Here is a 17,343-nt window from a genome sequence, read left to right on the forward strand (position 1 = left end):
CAGTTTTCAGCTTTCAGGCTCCAAGGAACATGAACAATCAGCAAACTTAGAGGAAATAGGAAACACAAAACAGAAAATAGGCAGAGAGAAGAGTCAGAAAATGTAATTAGATATAAAAATATTAGTAATAAAAGTGTGGTGAGACGGTATATAAGTCACTTCCAAGATTTTACAGTTTTTCGTCTTCTCTGGAATAATGTTTTAAAAGTTATGAATCACAATTCTCTGGGAAATGTCTATAAATTAGGAAAAATATAAAGGCAGAGAAGGAAATATCAGAAGCAAATATTAATGATCTGCTTATGATGTAAATTTCATCATATTGATACTTATCAGGAACATATTTAACCATGAGTTACAGTTATTATTCTTCTAATTAGCTTAATTAAAAATGTGTGCTTCCTTAGTGAAAGATACTTGATCTAATTGAGGAAATTTAAAAGAACAAGGTTTCTGTTTCATTTATGACATTCCTTTCCTTTTAAAGGAACTGATTATGTTTCTTATTTGTAATAAACTAAACATTTGATTTAGTTAGGAAATTTAATTGGCATGATATTTAAAATAGTGATCAATTGAACAAAGCATACATAGTCAATTTAGAACAGTATGGAGACTCAACTAGATTAGACTAGAATAATTTATGCACAGGCTCTTAAGCTTATGATTAGCATAAAATATTATGATTGGGAGTTAAGCTTTCCCATTTTGAAGATATTTTAAAGATATCTTATTTATTCATTTATTCACATTGCAAACTCTTTCAGATAGACTCAGTAACAGCAAAGCTGAGCTGCTTTCATCTTAAGACTTGATTAAATTATATTAAATAATTAGAGCAGAGTTTCCAGCCTTGCCTACATGTTGGAATTCTCTGAGAGTTTTACATACATAATACTCATGCCTAAAACTCTTTCCCCAGAGCTCTAATTTAATTGCTTTGGGGTGTAGCCTAAGCATCAGAAGATTTAAAAGCTCCCCATTTCTAGTGTATGTGAGCATTAGCTTCAGAAATTCCATTATTCCTATACTGCTTGGCATAAATTAAGTCAAGAACGATCCAAGGCAAGGATGGGGAAATAAGACAGAAGCACAAATTGTTAATTTCACATGTTTCCTGAATATATGATTGTGTTGCTCATTAGCACTGAATCTGTATAGCAAAGCAAAACAATAAATCACCTCTTAATTGTAGTAAGTATTTTCCAAAGTGTCGAAAGTTTGATTAAGTAAAGAACTCCATAAAAGTGAGGTGTTTCTGCATGAATTTTTCTATTGTAATCCTTAGGATTCTTTCTGATACACATTGCCTACTCTGGTTATTGTTTCATTCAATAACTATCTATGAGTACAGTTATATATTAAGATAACAGTGGGAAGAGAAACTGTCTGGGACTTGCTTCAGAAGAGCTTACACATATGAGAAGATAAAACATACAAAGAGCTACAAACACATACATACACACAGACACATACACAACTACTCAAATAGGTGATGGTACTATCACAGAAGTATCAGTCAACCGACTATTTCATGGGGTCAGAGGAAGGACAGCCATTCCACCAGAATTGTGCACCGCTAATAACATAGTAAATTATTATGGGAAAACATTTGTCAAAATATATTTCTGAATCAAGTATTCTGTTCATAAATAAAATGCTTTTGGGCGAGAGCACACAAGGGAGGGGTGAGGATAGGTAAGACACCTAAAAAACTAGCTAGCATTTGTTGCCCTTAATGCAGAGAAACTAAAGCAGATACCTTAAAGCAACTGAGGCCAATAGGAAAAGGGGACCAGGAACTAGAGAAAAGGTTAGATTAAAAAGAATTAACCTAGAAGGTAACACCCATGCACAGGAAATCAATGTGAGTCAATGCCCTGTATAGCTAATCCTTATCTCAACCAGCAAAACCCCTTGTTCCTTCCTATTATTGCTTATACTCTCTCTACAACAAAATTAGAGATAAGGGCAAAATAGTTTCTGCTGGGTATTGAGGGGGGGAGCGGGAGGGGGTGGAGTGGGTGGTAAGGGAGGGGGTGGGGGCAGGGGGGAGAAATAAACCAAGCCTTGTATGCACATATGAATAATAAAAGAAAAATGAAAAAAAATAAAATAAAATCTTGGTTCAAAAAAAAAATAAAATGCTTTTGGTAATAGAATCATGTTATATTTATTAATACATGTTCTTCATCCAGCAGAATTTAAGGCATAGAGTAGGACTTGACACATGTTGTTGAAATAACCTAAATTTGAAAAGAAAACAGTTGGGAAAGCTTGATGAATCAAAGACAGTTTAAAACTTAACTCCTTTTTGAGTCTGGAAAGAGAGAGCAGCTTACTCTATTGGGTTGTTCAACCATGACATATTATCTTGCCATAGGACCAAAGTAATAGAGTCAATAAACTCTGGGCTGAAACCTCAAAAAATGTGACCTTACCACTTTTAAGTACATTGGCCCAAATATTTTGGTATAGTACCAGAAAACTAATTAACCCATGATGTTTTAAGAAGCTAGAAAAGGTATCTGTGGATCTGAGTTTTGAGAGAGTCTACTTTACTAACTTATACAAAAATGATTTCTGAATTTACATAGATAATTTTCAGAAGCATTGGAGAAGAATATAGCATTCCTTCCTGTCTGAGCTTCCAGAGTAATTTTCATTTTACATTGCAGTACTAGCTCAGCAAGGAAACTTCAACCTCCACCATCTTTAGAAGTCACAGTGCTGGCAACAGAGGCAAGCTGGCTCTGTGATGGATTCACACCAGCAACACTGATGTTTCATTTATACCTTTCCTCTTTCCTCCATATAATTCACATTGATTCATCAGACTGGAAGAACCTAAATCACTTATTTGTGCCCAAAACCAATAATAGTAACTGTTGTTCACAGGCACCATAGCAATTACAGTATTGTAAACAAATGAATTACTTTTGTTGATCTGAAGCAAGTAAAAAGAACTATGGGGTCTGGGGGCATGACTCAAATGGTAGAGCATTTGTGTAACCCTGAGTTCAATCCCTAGTATAGCCAGTACAAACGAAAAATAAAACACAACAAAAACCTATTTTGGGACACTGAGGACTTGCTCAAGCCAGACTGTGGATCAGAATCACTCAAGAGGAACCACACATGACTTCTCCAGCATGCATAGTAGGGATTTGTTAGTAATAAGAACCTCCTTGACTAAATTTTCTAGGCTAATAGGTCTTTTATTGATTCACAAAGATGCTCTCTTAAGGGATAAGAATTCTAGGAAACAATTAGGTTGCCCTAGAAATCTCTAAAAGCTTCTTTCATAACCCATGCCACAAGGGAGCTATAGTATTTTTCTAGCTCACATGGGAATATAGTTTTTCTGCCAGCATTGCAGCACCTGGACCAAGGCTTAAATCAACTGTAAGAAATGAAACTTTTAAGACTTTCTTGTCCATGGAAACGGTGTGCATGTGCAGACTGCAGCCTGAGGGCTGGCATTTCTCACTCTCTTTTGCAGACTCCTCCCTTAGGCTCCATTCCTTCTTTCTTACTTCTCCTGGGTTACCTGTCCTGTATTCTTTGTGCATGCTGCATCTTTCCTGATGCTATTAAGAGACCGAATATAAGGAAAGTAATATGATTGTAGAATAATCTCCCTGCTCAATCCCTCTGATCATTATTTAGGGAAGTGCTGAAAGGCATAAATGACTGTTTCCTATCAGTCCTATAAGACATGATCAAAAAGAAGTATTTCCTCCCTCTTTAGATGGTAAGGAAGAAAAAATGACAAAAAGATAGGATTTTTTTTCTTGGAAAAAGCAAGATAGAAGCAGAAGACATGCTGGTCAAATACAATATGAATGAGAATCCAGGTGTGATGGTACACACCTATAATCCCAGCACTTGGAAGTCTGAATCAAGAAGATGGAAAGTTCAATGCCAGGCTGGCTACAGAGCAACTTTCAGGACAACCTCAAATATACAGTGACACCTGTAAATTCCCAATTGAATTGGTCTAACCTATTCCATTTTGTACTTGATTCTATTTGTCTAGCAGGAAGGCTGTTTTGTTTGTTGTGCAGAAACTGTTTTTCTGAACTCAAATTAAACCCCATTTGCATCTTGTTGACAACATATTCTGACCACATGATATCATAGAAAAGATTGTACAAACTAACAAACAATGACCTTGACAAAACATTGAGAAACTGACCACTCTAGCTGCTTCCTGGAACATCTAGCTGAACCCAAAAAACAAAATATCAGCAGTACATTCCTTCTACATCTTTATGTATATACTTGAAAAGCTTCATGAATTTGCATGTCATCCTCACAGAAGGGCCATACTAATCTTCTCTGTGTTCTTCTCATTTTAGTGTATGTGCTGCTGAAGAGAGTACCCTTCTATATCTTATATGCTTATGAACCCCAGCCCTTTTCCTTCCTTGGAAAGTGAATAAGACTTTGCTTCTGCTTCAATTCCTGTTTTGTTTTTGTTTGGACAGGAAATCATTCACAACTCACAAACTGACCTCATGAACCTAGATCTGACAACACCTTATTCTCAAAACAAACAACCACCACAACATACAACAAAAAGCAAACACAAAGACTAAACCATGATATCTTTTTTTTTTTAATTTCATTATTCATATATGCATACAAGGCTTGGGTCATTTCTCCCCCCTTACCCACTCCCTTACCACCCACTCTGCCCCCTCCCTCTCCCCCCAACCCCCTCAATACCCAGCAGAAACTATTTTGCCCTTATCTCTAATTTTGTTGTAGAGAGAGTATAAGCAATAATAGGAAGGAACAAGGGGTTTTGCTGGTTGAGCTAAGGATAGCTATACAGGGCATTGACTCACATTGATTTCCAGTGCGTGTGTGTTACCTTCTAGGTTAATTCTTTTTGATCTAACCTTTTCTCTAGTTCCTGGTCCCCTTTTCCTATTGGCCTCAGTTGCTTTAAGGTATCTGCTTTAGTTTCTCTGCGTTGAGGGCAACAAATGCTAGCTAGTTTTTTAGGTGTCTTACGTAGCCTCACCCCTCCCTTGTGTGCTCTCGCTTTTATCATGTGCTCAAAGTCCATTCCCATTGTTGTGTTTGCCCTTGATCTAATGTCCACATATGAGGGAGAACATACGATTTTTGGTCTATCTTAATGGGAGAATAAACTATAAGCAATAACCAGAGAGGACATCACTTCTGACCATTAGATATAAGTACTGATTTTGCAAATTGTGAAACAAAATTGTCAGGTGTTTTGGAAAGGAACACAAGGAATTTATAAATTATAAGGTCAGGGTACAAATCTAATTGGACTCACCATCCTCCTACCTACCCTCCCAAGTTCTGAAATTCCAGATGTGTGCTATATTTCCAGCCAAGTTTTAGGCTCTTTTTAATTTCTCTCTTAATGAAGTCTATCTTCAAACATTTACATTATTGTGGGAATGACTAGGTAAACAAAGTCACCGAGACCATTTTTTCAGGGAGTTTATTACCCTAGCAGATTTAGGGGTGATAATTCCTCAAAGTCCTGAGCCCCATCAGTGTCAGGAGCTAGGTTAATATTTAACAGTGTTTGCTACCCCACGGCCATAGAATGTGGTCACAGTTACAAGAAACATTGCAGGGCTAGCTGGAGGCTTGAAATTTTGCAGAGTAAACAGAAAGCTGCCTGAAGACTCACAGTGGAGAAAGCATGGTAAATTTCAGACACACAGTAAATCCCAGGAAAATGGCCAAGCTGGCTCCAATAATACAGTTTTTCTTTTTTGACCTTATAGATTTACTGTTCTGTCTCCTATTTCTGTTGGAAGGATTCGCGTTCTCTCTCACTTTTCTCTCTTATTTTAGTGTGTGTGTGTGTGTGTGTGTGTGTGGTGTCAAATTCATTGTTGGAAGTTTTTACATATTTTAGTAACAAATGTCTGGATTTCCAGATTTTTCTAAATTTTCCTTTCCATTTATTAACTTGTACAATGTTATAACTTTTAATATATCTCCAAATTTCCTCAAATTTAACTGTATGTGTTCTTGGTACAATTCAAATTTAAACATTGAAAAGATAAATTTAAAAATTATGATAATCTCTGCTTAGTTGTGATTTTGCTTTCCAAGATTGTAGCTCCCTTCAAAACCATGATCTGAAAATATTAAGTGTAAAATCACAAAAATAAATAATTTAGAAGCATTAAATTGCTTACCGTTGAGTAGTATGATGAATTGTGTCCTTTTATGTTTCAACAAAGAAATTAATGATCCATTTGTCTGCAGTAGATATTTAGACCCTGCTTTTGCTAGAAAGAAACAAACAAACAAAAAACTACTGACTTCATTTGAACCTGCAAATGTCTGAAGAGTAGCTAAAAGCAGGATAAAAATCTCATCATCTCCATCTCTATTTTATGTCTGTCTTTGCTCTGAATCATTCTCTCCTTCAGTCACCTTGCAACCATCTTGTTATCCAAGGACAGGATTTATCAATAACATTTTTCCTTTATTGTCATGCTGGGTGGGGGTACATTGTGGCATTTACAAAGTTCTTACAATATATCACCCCCTCCACCACTCTGCTTTATCTCCCTCTTCCCCCAATTCCTGGAATAGTTTCAACAGGTATCATTTTTGCATTTACATACATGTGTGCTCATGTTTTGCACTGTACTCACCCTCCTACCCCCTTTCCAGGCCACTTTCTAAACCCCCACTGGTACCAACCCCTTCTCTGGGCAGTACCTGTTCTGCCCTCCTGTTCTCTAATTTTGTAGAAGTAAGAAGAGAAACAATAAAAAGAAAAATAAGACATTTTTGATTGTTTGAGATAAAGGGAAGATACACAGGAAGTTTCCTTGCGATATTTCCACATATATATGCATTATGTACCCAACTGGTTTATCTCCAGGGATCATGAGCAATTTTTCATGGGCTTTTTGGCAGTTTGAACTTCTTCCTTTGAAAATGCTGTGTTCAGTTAATTTGCCCATTTCTTCATTTGGTCTTTGACTTTTGGGCGAGTTTGGTTTCTTTGAGCTCCCTATATATTCTGATTATCAGAGTTCCTTGTCTGATAAAGATTTTCTCCCATTCTGTGGGTACCCTCTTCAATTTAGAAACCATTTCTTTTGTTGTACAGAAGCTTTTTAATCTCATGTTGTCCCATTTGTGGATACTTTCTCTTAGATGCTAAGCCAATTAAATTCTACTGAGGAATTCCTTGCCTGTGCCTATTGTTCCACTGTATTCCCTCTTTTTGCTGCAGTAGCTTCAAGGTTTCAAGTCCTATATTCAGGTCCTTAATCCACCTTTTGTTGATACTTGTATAGGGTGACAAACATGGATCTAGTTTCAGTTTTCTGCATGCTGACATCCAGTTTTCCCAGCAACATTTGTAAAAGAGGTTGTCTTTTCTCTACCATAAGTTTTTAGCACTTTTGTCAAAAATTAGGTGGTTGTAGCAGCATGGATTCATATCTGGTTCTTCTATTCTGGTCCACCAGTCTTCATATCTGTTTTTGTACCAGTACCATGCTACTTTTATTGTTATGACTGTAGTATAGTTTGAAGTCAGGTATTGTGATACCTCTTGTGTTGCTCTTTTTGCTTAGTATTGCCTTGGTTATTCATGGTCATTTGGACCAAATGAACTTCATGGTCCAAATGAACTTTAGTGCTGATACTTCATTGGTCTCTGTGATCAATGTCATTGGAATTTGATGGGAATTGTGTTGAACATGTATATTTTGGTAGTATAGCTATTTACTATGTTGATTCTTCCAATCCACAAGCATGCATGCAAGATTTTTCCCTATTCTGAATTCTTCAACTTCTTTCTTCAGTGGTTTGTAGTTCTCCTTGTAGAGGTCATTCACATCCTTTGTTAAGTGTATTAGTAGGTATTTGATTTTGTTTTTTTTGAGGTTGTTGTAAATGAAATTGTTTTCCTATATTCTTTCTCAGTCTGTTCATTGTTGATGTGTGGAATGACTACTCATTTTTAAACAGCTGAAACTGTTTACAGTATCTAGGAGTTTTTGATGGAGTTTTGGGGTCTTTTAGGTATAAGATCATGTCATCTGTAAATATGGATAGTTTGATTTCTTCCTTACCTTTTTGTATTCATCTTATTTCTTCTTCCTGTCTTTTTCTCTGTCTTGGAATTCCAAGACTGTTGAATAGGTGTGGAGAGAGTAGGCACATTTGCCTCATTCTTGACTTTAGGGAAGATGGTTTCAGTTTTTTCCTTTACTGTAGTTTTGTTATATATAGCCTTTATGATGTTGAAGTACATTCCTTCTCTTCCTAGTTTCATCAGAACTTTCATCATGAAAGGATATTGAATTTATCAAATGCTTTTTCTGCATCTATTGAGATGCAAAGATGCCTTTGCTTCCGTTAATATGCTGTATTACATTTGATGATTTGCATATATTGAATGATCCCTGCATCTTTGGGATGAAACCCCCTTGATCATGGTGTATGATCTTTTTGATAATGCTACTGGGTTCTGATTGCCATTACTTCATTGAGTATTTTTGCATATATGTTCATTAAAGACATTGGCCTGTTATTCTCCTTTTTTGTTGTTGTTGTGTCCTTGTCTGGTTTGGGGATGAGCATAATACTGGATTTTATAGGGTGAGTTAGGCAGTGTTCCTTGCCTTTCTATTTTGTGGAAAAGTTTAAGGAGTGTTGGTATTACTTCTTTAAATGTCTGGTAGAATTCAGCAAAGAATCTGTCAGGTCTAGGGTTTTTCTTTTTTGGAAGACTAAAATTGTTGCTTCAATTTCATTGTGTGTTATAGATCTGTTTAGGTGTTTAGTATCCTCTTGGTTTAATTTTGAATGGTCATAATTATATACAAATTTGTCCATTTCTTCCAGATTTTCCAATTTATTTGAATATAGTTTTTAAAGTAGGTTCTGATGAGTCCCTAGATTTTCTTGACATTTGTTGTTATCTCCCCCTTTTCATTTCTGATTATATTAATTTGGGCCTTTTCCCTCATCATTTTGTCAGATTTGTGAGGGATTTTTCAATCTTGTTTATCATTTCAAAGGACCAGCTTTTTGTTTCCTTGATTCATTGATTTTTTGTTGTTGTTTTTGCTCTCTGTTTCATTGATTTTGGCCTTTATTTTTATTATTTTTCTCTTCTGCTTGCTTTGGGTTTAGCTTGTTCTTTTTCTAGGATTTTGAGATGCAGCATTAGGTCATTTATTTGAGATCCTTCTCTTTTTGATATATGGACTCATGGCTATAACCTTCTTCTTAGGAATGCCTTTGCTGTGTCCCATTGGTTCTGATAGGTTGTGTTTTAACTTGCACTAAATTCCAAGAAATATTTTATTCCTTCCTTCTTTCTTTTATTACCCACTGATCATTGAGCAACATGTTTAAGTATTTTCTCCTGCTTCTTTTGTTGTTGAGTTCTAGTTTTATTGCTTTGTGGTCAGACAGTATGCAGGGGATTATTTCAATTTTCTTATAATTGTTTAGACTTGCTTTGTGCCCTATGGTATGGTCTATTTTAGAGAAAGTTCAATGGGGTGCTGAGAAAAATGTTGTCACAGGATGGAATACTCTGTAGACATCTGTCAGGTCTATTAGCTCTATGGTGTATATAATTCTAGAATATCTTTATTTTTTGGCTGGATGACCTATCTATTGTTGATAGAGGAATATGAAAGTCTCCCACAACCACTATGTTGGGGTCTATCTGTGATTTTACATCCATTAGTGTATGTTTAATGAAGTTGGGTGCATTGGCATTGGGAGCATATCAGTTGATACTTGTTATTTCCTCTTGATGAATTGCTCCTTCATTAGTGTGAAGTGACCTTCTTTGTCTCTTCTGACTAATTTAGGTTTGAAGTCCACTTTGTCTGGTATAAGTGTTGATACTCTTATCTGCTTTTGGGAGCCAGTAGCCTAGTAAATCTTCTACACTTTCACCCTAAGACAATGGGTTTCCTATAAACAACAAATTGTCATTTACAAGACAATCCAGTTTTCCAAATGGTGTCTTTTGAAGTGGGAGTTGAGTCCACTAACATTCAGTGTTAATATCAAGAGGTATGTGGTGATTCCTGCCTTTTAATTGTTTTTGTTGTTTAAAGATTTGTGTGCATTCAGTCAATTCCATGCTGCTCTTTGAGGAGCATACTCTTTGAGTACTTGTCTGTTCTTCTCTTGAGGTTTAATATTTCCATTTCTTCCATAGGTATGTTTCTTTTCATCTTCTGTGTGTAGGATTCCTTTCAGAATCTTCTGTGGCAGTGATTTGGAAGTCATATATTTTTTAGTTTCTTTTTATCATGGGAGACTTTTATTCCCTCATCCATTTTGAATGATAGCTTTGATGGGTAGAGTATCCTAGGACTGAAATTGTTTTCTTTCAGTGCTCAAAATACCTCACTCCATGCCCTTCTTTCTTTCATGGTTTCTGTTGAAAAATCTGTTATTTGGATGGGTTTACTTTTATATGTTATTTGTTTTTTCTCTCTTACAGCCCTCAATATTCTTTCCTTGTTTTCCACACCATCTGTTTTAACAATAACAGCTGTGGAGAGGTTATATTTTGGTTTATGTCTGTTTGGTGTCTTGTAAGCTTCCTGTAACTGAATGGGCGTCGCTTTCTCGAGATTTGGGAAATTTTCTGCTATTGTTTTGCTGAATATATTGTGTATACCTTTGGCTTGCACATTTTCTCCTTCTTCAATGCCCATGATTTGCAGATTTGTTCTTTTAATGGAATCATTGAGTTCTTACATATTTTTTTGTGGCTCTTGATTTTTATGTTTTTGAATTCTTCTGTTTCTTCTTTAATATCTGTTTTGTCTTCAAGCCCTGAAATTCTGTCTTCCACTTGTTCTAGTCTGATGATGTGGCTTTCAACTTTTTTATTTGATTTAAGGAGACTTTTTAATTCCAGTATTTCTGTCTAACTCTTTTTTCTTAAGTTTTCCACATCTTCATTAAACTTGCCTTTCATATCTTGTCTGTCTACTTTATTCCATGTATCTCTTTTATTTTTATAGTCGCCTGTTTCTTTGGAGTTTGTCAAAGTCCTCTCTGAGCTCATTTAGGTGTTTCTGCATCTTTTCAAGTTTTTTATTTGTTGTCTTGATATTCTTTTAGTTGTTTTTGTGTGTTCTCTTCTAGCTTCTCTTGAACTCCTCCATGATTTCCCTTATGAGCTCCTTGAGCATCTCTTGGTGGAGCATCTCTTGGTGGACCAAATTCAGCTCATTGGACATGCTTATCATCATTCTACTGGGGATCGTTCATTTCCTTCATTTTCCCCTAAATCCTCTATTGAATTGTTAGTTTTTTGAGGTGGTATATTTTCTTGCCTTTTTCTCCCTGGGATTTTATTTTGTGCCATGCTCCTGTGTTATTTGATTGGCTAATTGTCAGTTTTAATCACCTGTTGTCTTATCCTTGACTTAATTACTGTGCTGTGACTTACTCATTAGCTAGGTTAACATGCTATTTCTATTTCCAGACCTAGAGGTATAAAGTAGCAAGTACAAATTTACAAATTCAGTGCCAGACCAGTTATTTACATTATATAGAGAGAACCTCTTGGTTATATTGTCTATAAGCAGTGGAAATTGGGGCAATAAAAGTTATTAGAGATAGATACTTGGGTAGTTAAAAAAATGGTGCTATGGGGGTGGTGGGGTGAGGGGGGAAGGGGTGTGAAGTGTGGGGGATATAAGGTAGTAGGACCCTGTGTTTGTTAAGGTATAATTCAGTTGTTGTGGAGGAGTTTGCTTGTTTCAAAGATTGCAAAGGGATAGGACAGACGGAGGTATATGTAGGGTTGGTGCAGTAGATTATTCAGAGAGTGGTGAGTGTGGAGAAGGTAAAAGCAGTGGGGAGAAAGGTAGGGGGAGGTATGGTGGGGAAGGTGAAGACAGGAGGATGGAATGAAAGTAATGGGCAGAAAAATAGTTGGGAAAGAGAAGGGAAAGTGAGGCAAGAGAAGGCTAAGCAGGTTCATATTTGGACAGACAAGAAGAGGGAAATGGGTAACAATGGGTTGTAGCACAAAAAAAGGAGAAAAAATGAACAGAGTAAGAATAAATATAAGAAAATAATAGTAATAGAATTAAAAATACTAAATTAGAAAAAGGGAGAAAGAAAATCAGTTTACTGAAATCTTTTGACTTATTCTTTTGGCATCAAATCCAGGTATTGACACTTTTGACTGGGGGTTTCTCAGTGTTCTTGTTCCTTCTCAAGGTTGGTTTGCTGGGTTGTGTGTCAGACAGTTTATGTGGGAGTAGGCTTGGGGTTTTTCAGCCCTGTTTTTTCTTGGTGTGGTGGGGTATCTGGTGCAGGTGGGATCTCTGAAGTGGTCTTGCCAGGAGACTGGTTTCTGAACAATTGCTGGTCCCTTCTGCTCACAGTGAAAGTTGTAATTGAGCTCTAGGATCATTCACTGTGAGATTCTCCAAGATGGTCAGATTATGTTTTTGTTTTTGCAAGGCAGCAGCTGAGTCATAGCCATTTTGGCTCTGGTAGATCAGCTTCACCCCCAAGGTAGGGCAACTCAGTCATGCTTCACCCATAGTCCCAGGAGGAAAGGTCAGTAATTTGCCCCGCCCCTGCTCTGGGGTTGGCTCCTCACCCTGCCCAGCATGGAGGTAGGTGTCATGTTCCTCCCTGCTCCTTTTGGGCAGAGGTGAATTATGTTCCCAGTCTATGGTATTCAGTTTTGTTCAGGGAAGATGCAAACTTCCCATGAACTACACTGGACTACGTGGTTCACTGAAGGGCAGGTGATGTGTGGTACTCACCCATTGCAGTTGCAGATTCACTCTGGCAGAGTTGGGTCCAGGCTGGCAGGATGTATGTAGGATGTTTCCACAACTGGTCTAGTACATTGCAATATCTAGCTCACTTTGATCTGTAGTCTTCTGCTTTTTCCAAAGGAAAAAAAAAAGGGAAAAATAGCCAACAGCTTTTCCTGAGGCAGATCAATGTCTATGCTGGTCCCAGCATCCACCAGGACTTCACTGGCTGTTATGTGCAATCAAAAACTGTTTTAAGTGTCAGTAATTGAATTTTATGTGCACCCTATGTTTTGGCTGAAAAGAATCAGAATTATCCAAATGTAGCTCAGGATTTCTGCTTCTGTCTGCTATCCACCATCTTGGATTACCCCATCAATAACATCTTGTGACAGGAGAGGAAACTATGCTCCTTGTAACAATGACTTTCTTATTGTGACCAGCCCCCACCTGACCAATCCCCAGATGATGATCAACCATATTATACCTCTGACCACCAGATCACACTTTGATTGGTAATTAAATATACATTTTACCCCTACACAAATTTTTCCTCTATTTAAACATGAAGCTCACGTCTGTATCCTAAAAAGGAGCTGAAATACTTATTTTGTCTCTTCCCTCAGCATGCTGGTGCTGCGTAATAAAACTTCCTTTGCCCTCACCACTACTCATCTCTTTATTTGGTGTATTGGGGTGAGTATTGTACCTGACATGCTGAAACCACTGGAGTTGGGCGTCTGACCTAAAATTCCTATTACATGTCCAGCATATCTATTCTGTGTATGCGCCCAGTCCATTAGTCACTTAGTGATCTAATTTATCAGATGAGTCTCATAGTATAGCAGTGCTTGTATTCAAGGAACCCTTATTTTACTTAGTAATGGCTCCAAAGCACAACAATAGCAAGACTAGTGATAGCAGCAATTCAGATATGTCAAAGAGAAGCCATAAAATGCTTCCTTTCAGCAAAAAAGTAAAAGTACAATAAGATATTTTGAGAGCTTGTTTGGAGGTTCTAGCAGGGGAGCTCAGCTACTCATATACCCTTGACCGAAGAACAGTCCTCCTCTATCGGGGATGGTCGTCCTCTTAGACCGAGCGCGCAGCTTCGGGAGGGACGCACATGGAGCGGTGAGGGAGGAAGGGGACACCCGCCTAGCCAGCCAGATCAGCCGAATCAACCCTGGCGATCAATGGGGTGACAGATGTCGCAGCCAGATCGCCCTCACATCCCAATAAGATATTTTGAGAGAATGACCATGTTTGTGTAATTTTTATTATAGTATGTTGTCAATTATTTTATTAGTTGTTGTTAATCTTTTACTATTCCTAATTGAGAAATGTATGTATATGAAAAAACACATTATAAAGGTGTTATCTGCAGTTTTATGCATCTACTGGAACATATTCTTAATGCATAAGGGGGGGAGTATTGTACTTTCAAATCACAAAACTTTTAGGAATTTTGTGCTGTCAGTTATCTCAAGTGACATTAAACACAATCCCTTCATTGCAAATAAAGTGACTGAGTAAGCGATATGCAAATTGACCTGTTTTGAGGAAATCAGTGATTTTTGTTTAGTAGGAAATACAACCACTACACAGGGGTCCATGGATATGATTTTTGATAATAAATAAATAAAGCCAACTTTGCAGACACAGTAGAACTGCAAGAGATGCCTGGATCTGTGAAATTGAAGTACCAGGTCCTTATCCTAAATAGATTTGCCCTAACTGTAGCAAAAAATTAACTGTTTCCCTCACCACAGATTAAATGGATAAACTTGTCAATTTGTCATCACACATTTAAGGTTAGTTCAAGAAGAATTAATTTAGAAGGTAACACACATGCACAGGAAAGCAATGCAAATCAAATCCCTGTATAGCTATCCTTATCTCAACTAGCAAAATCCCTTGGTCCTTCCTATTATTGCTTACACTCTCTTTTCAACAAAATTAGAGATAAGGGCAAAATAGTTTCTGCTTGGTAGTGAGGAGGTGGGCAGAGAGAGGAAAAGGGTGGGAGGGTAAGGGAGGGGAGGAGGGAAGGCAGGAGAAATGACCCAAACATTGTATGCACATATAAATAAAAAAAAAAAGAAATGCTAAAAAATAAATAAATAAAAAGTAAAACTAATTGTTTTCACAATAAGAACCAAGCCAACAAATGAGATGTCCAGAGGAGTAGGGAGATTAAAATACTTCTGACAATCACAGCATGCAGCTTTGGAAAGATCCCATGACTCCATGGCTAGAAACAGGAAGCATTGGTAAGAAATTAGGTCTTTGACTAAAACAGGTACTTAAGTAGAAACTGCTTTTGCTAAAATCACTAGCTCTTTACTTGGGCCTGCAAATGTCCAAAGAGTAACTAAAAAGTGGGATAAAAACTGTCATCTCTGCTTCCGTTTTGCATCTGTCTCCTTTGTTCTGAGCCATTCTCTCCTGCAGTCACCTTGGATTCCAGGAAAGATAGGAATGATGGATAAACACCTTGTGAAAAAATAGAATCTAGCTCTTCCCCCTTTCCCCAGTACCAGGGACTTTCTTATTGTGATAAGGCACTGCCTGACCAATACTGAAATAATTACTAACCAGACCATACCTTTAACAGGGACCACTTAATTACGCATACCTTTTTTCCCTTTCCTAAATTCTTCCTCTATTTAAACCTAAAGCTCTGTCTATAGCCAGAAGATGGCCTAAAATGCTTTCGCTTCCACTTCCAGCATATGGCTAGGATGTTAATAAATATCCTTTCTTTGACTTTCACCACTACTGTCTCTTGAATTGGAGCAAGTGGTCACACCAGACATGTTCAGATCCCCAGAGTTATGCTTTGGGGCTAGGACTCCAGTTACATGGCTATATTACTGAAGTCAAAGATCAACCATCCCTGTAACTCCCCCCAACTGTGGGATTTCCAATTGTATGAGTCATGGTGACTCTTTTGGTAATAGTGATATTGAAATAGTGCCTAAAAGAAATGTTATAAGTGTTTACATATATTAACTCATTTAATTTTCATTGGAATAAAAAGACACAGAATGTATACATTGAATTTTGCCTACAGAGTCCATTGTCTTGACCACTAACTTTCACAGCCTTTCAAAGTATGAACTGAAAATAGTTGATGCTTACTGGGCTGGTTAGGATATACATTGTCTTGTATACTTTCAATATTAATATCAAGTAGATGCCCCAATATATTGTGTTAATTGGCCTTTAAACATTAGATGTGAAATCCATTAAAAAAAAAGGTTACATTTTCAGGGACTTCTTCCAGGAGTCAAAATCTGAAGGATCACAGTTCAATCATATTTTTCTTAAGCCCCATCTCCTCACAGGAGCTAAAAACACCAACCATGCTCCCTTACTAGTTTGTTTAGGGAATCACATGGATTGGTGTTTGCAGGAGCCCTTTGCTTTTTACAAAGTGCCCTATAAAGCTTGCCTGTCCTGTCTCTTTTGGCATTCTGCCTTCTTTCCCAAGATTCTTTCTATCACTGCTTAGGAGAGGACTTTGCTCAGAACATTTTCTGGCTTTGAGATTTCTATTAACTGAACCTCTTATCCTTGGAACCTCTCCACTGGGCAATTTAATTGCTCTTAACAAGATATCCATTAATGCTTCATGTTAAAAGGTGTTGGTGGCATTGTCTCCAGAGAAAGGACCAGAGATTGTCTTTAGATTTTTCTTCATTTTTCCATATTTCACAAGCACATATTAATTCTTACAACTAGGTTTAAAATATATTTAATGCAGAGACATTGTGAAGATTCAACCTAGGTCATGATTGCCACTTTTTACTGCTCCAATTAATCAGCTAGTAGACCTTGGAAGCTATTTTGCATAAATGTGATCTTTACCCTTAGTAATTTCAGCTCCAGTCATGGTATGGGTACTTCATACTAGTGTAGCCAATTATTTCTGTAGGAATTTTGAAATTGTGACTAACAGGGACTGAGAGTCTCATTTCCTTTGAGTGGCTAGAGGTAAAATATGTGCATTTGGAAGCTGTGGGGAGAGCACTTTTAACCCATAAGGAACATAAATCAGCAAAGGAAGACTGAGAAATAAGTATGTTGGGTGAGGGAGGCCAAAAAGAATGAAGCTCCTATCAGAGAAGAGACTTTTGAGAGACTGCTAAAGAAAATGGAGAGCTTCTCATTTTATTCCAGTTCCTTCTAATCCTTTATAATCCTTTGACATGCAACATGAAACATTGTTCTTTTCTTCTTCAACAGCCAAAGTCAATTTTTAATGCTTTCAAACAAAAAAAATCCCAATTATCAAACATGATTTTATTTTAAAGTTATGTTAATTGTTGATGACGCAGACATTTTTGCACATTAAATCTCTAAAAAGTAGTCTTTTTGTCAGAATATCAACCCAAAGGAAAGAATTGCTATTATAGCTTATTGTGGGTGGCATGTCAGGAGCATGGAGAAGATGTTTTATAGACTACATGGCCTTCAGTACCCTCTCAGATTTCATAATTTGCCACCCAGTTGCTCCAACATAAATTAAACTGGGAACCAGTGGCTC

The 17,343-nt window shown here is 37.1% G+C and overlaps 1 long non-coding RNA gene and 1 other non-coding gene across 3 annotated transcripts in view; one reads left to right on the forward strand and one right to left on the reverse strand.

The window, feature by feature from the left end:
• The window catches only part of LOC141422480 (uncharacterized), a 69,198-nt gene that overhangs the window by 14,021 nt on the left and 37,834 nt on the right, over positions 1-17,343 (forward strand). The window lies entirely within an intron of this gene.
• LOC141422848 (U6 spliceosomal RNA) lies at positions 4,279-4,385 on the reverse strand. The gene has a single exon (XR_012447565.1). It is a non-coding gene; the product is annotated as a U6 spliceosomal RNA (small nuclear RNA).

The sequence above is a fragment of the Castor canadensis genome, chromosome 4 (genome assembly GCF_047511655.1).
Source record: "Castor canadensis chromosome 4, mCasCan1.hap1v2, whole genome shotgun sequence".
NCBI classification, from domain to species: domain Eukaryota; kingdom Metazoa; phylum Chordata; class Mammalia; order Rodentia; family Castoridae; genus Castor; species Castor canadensis.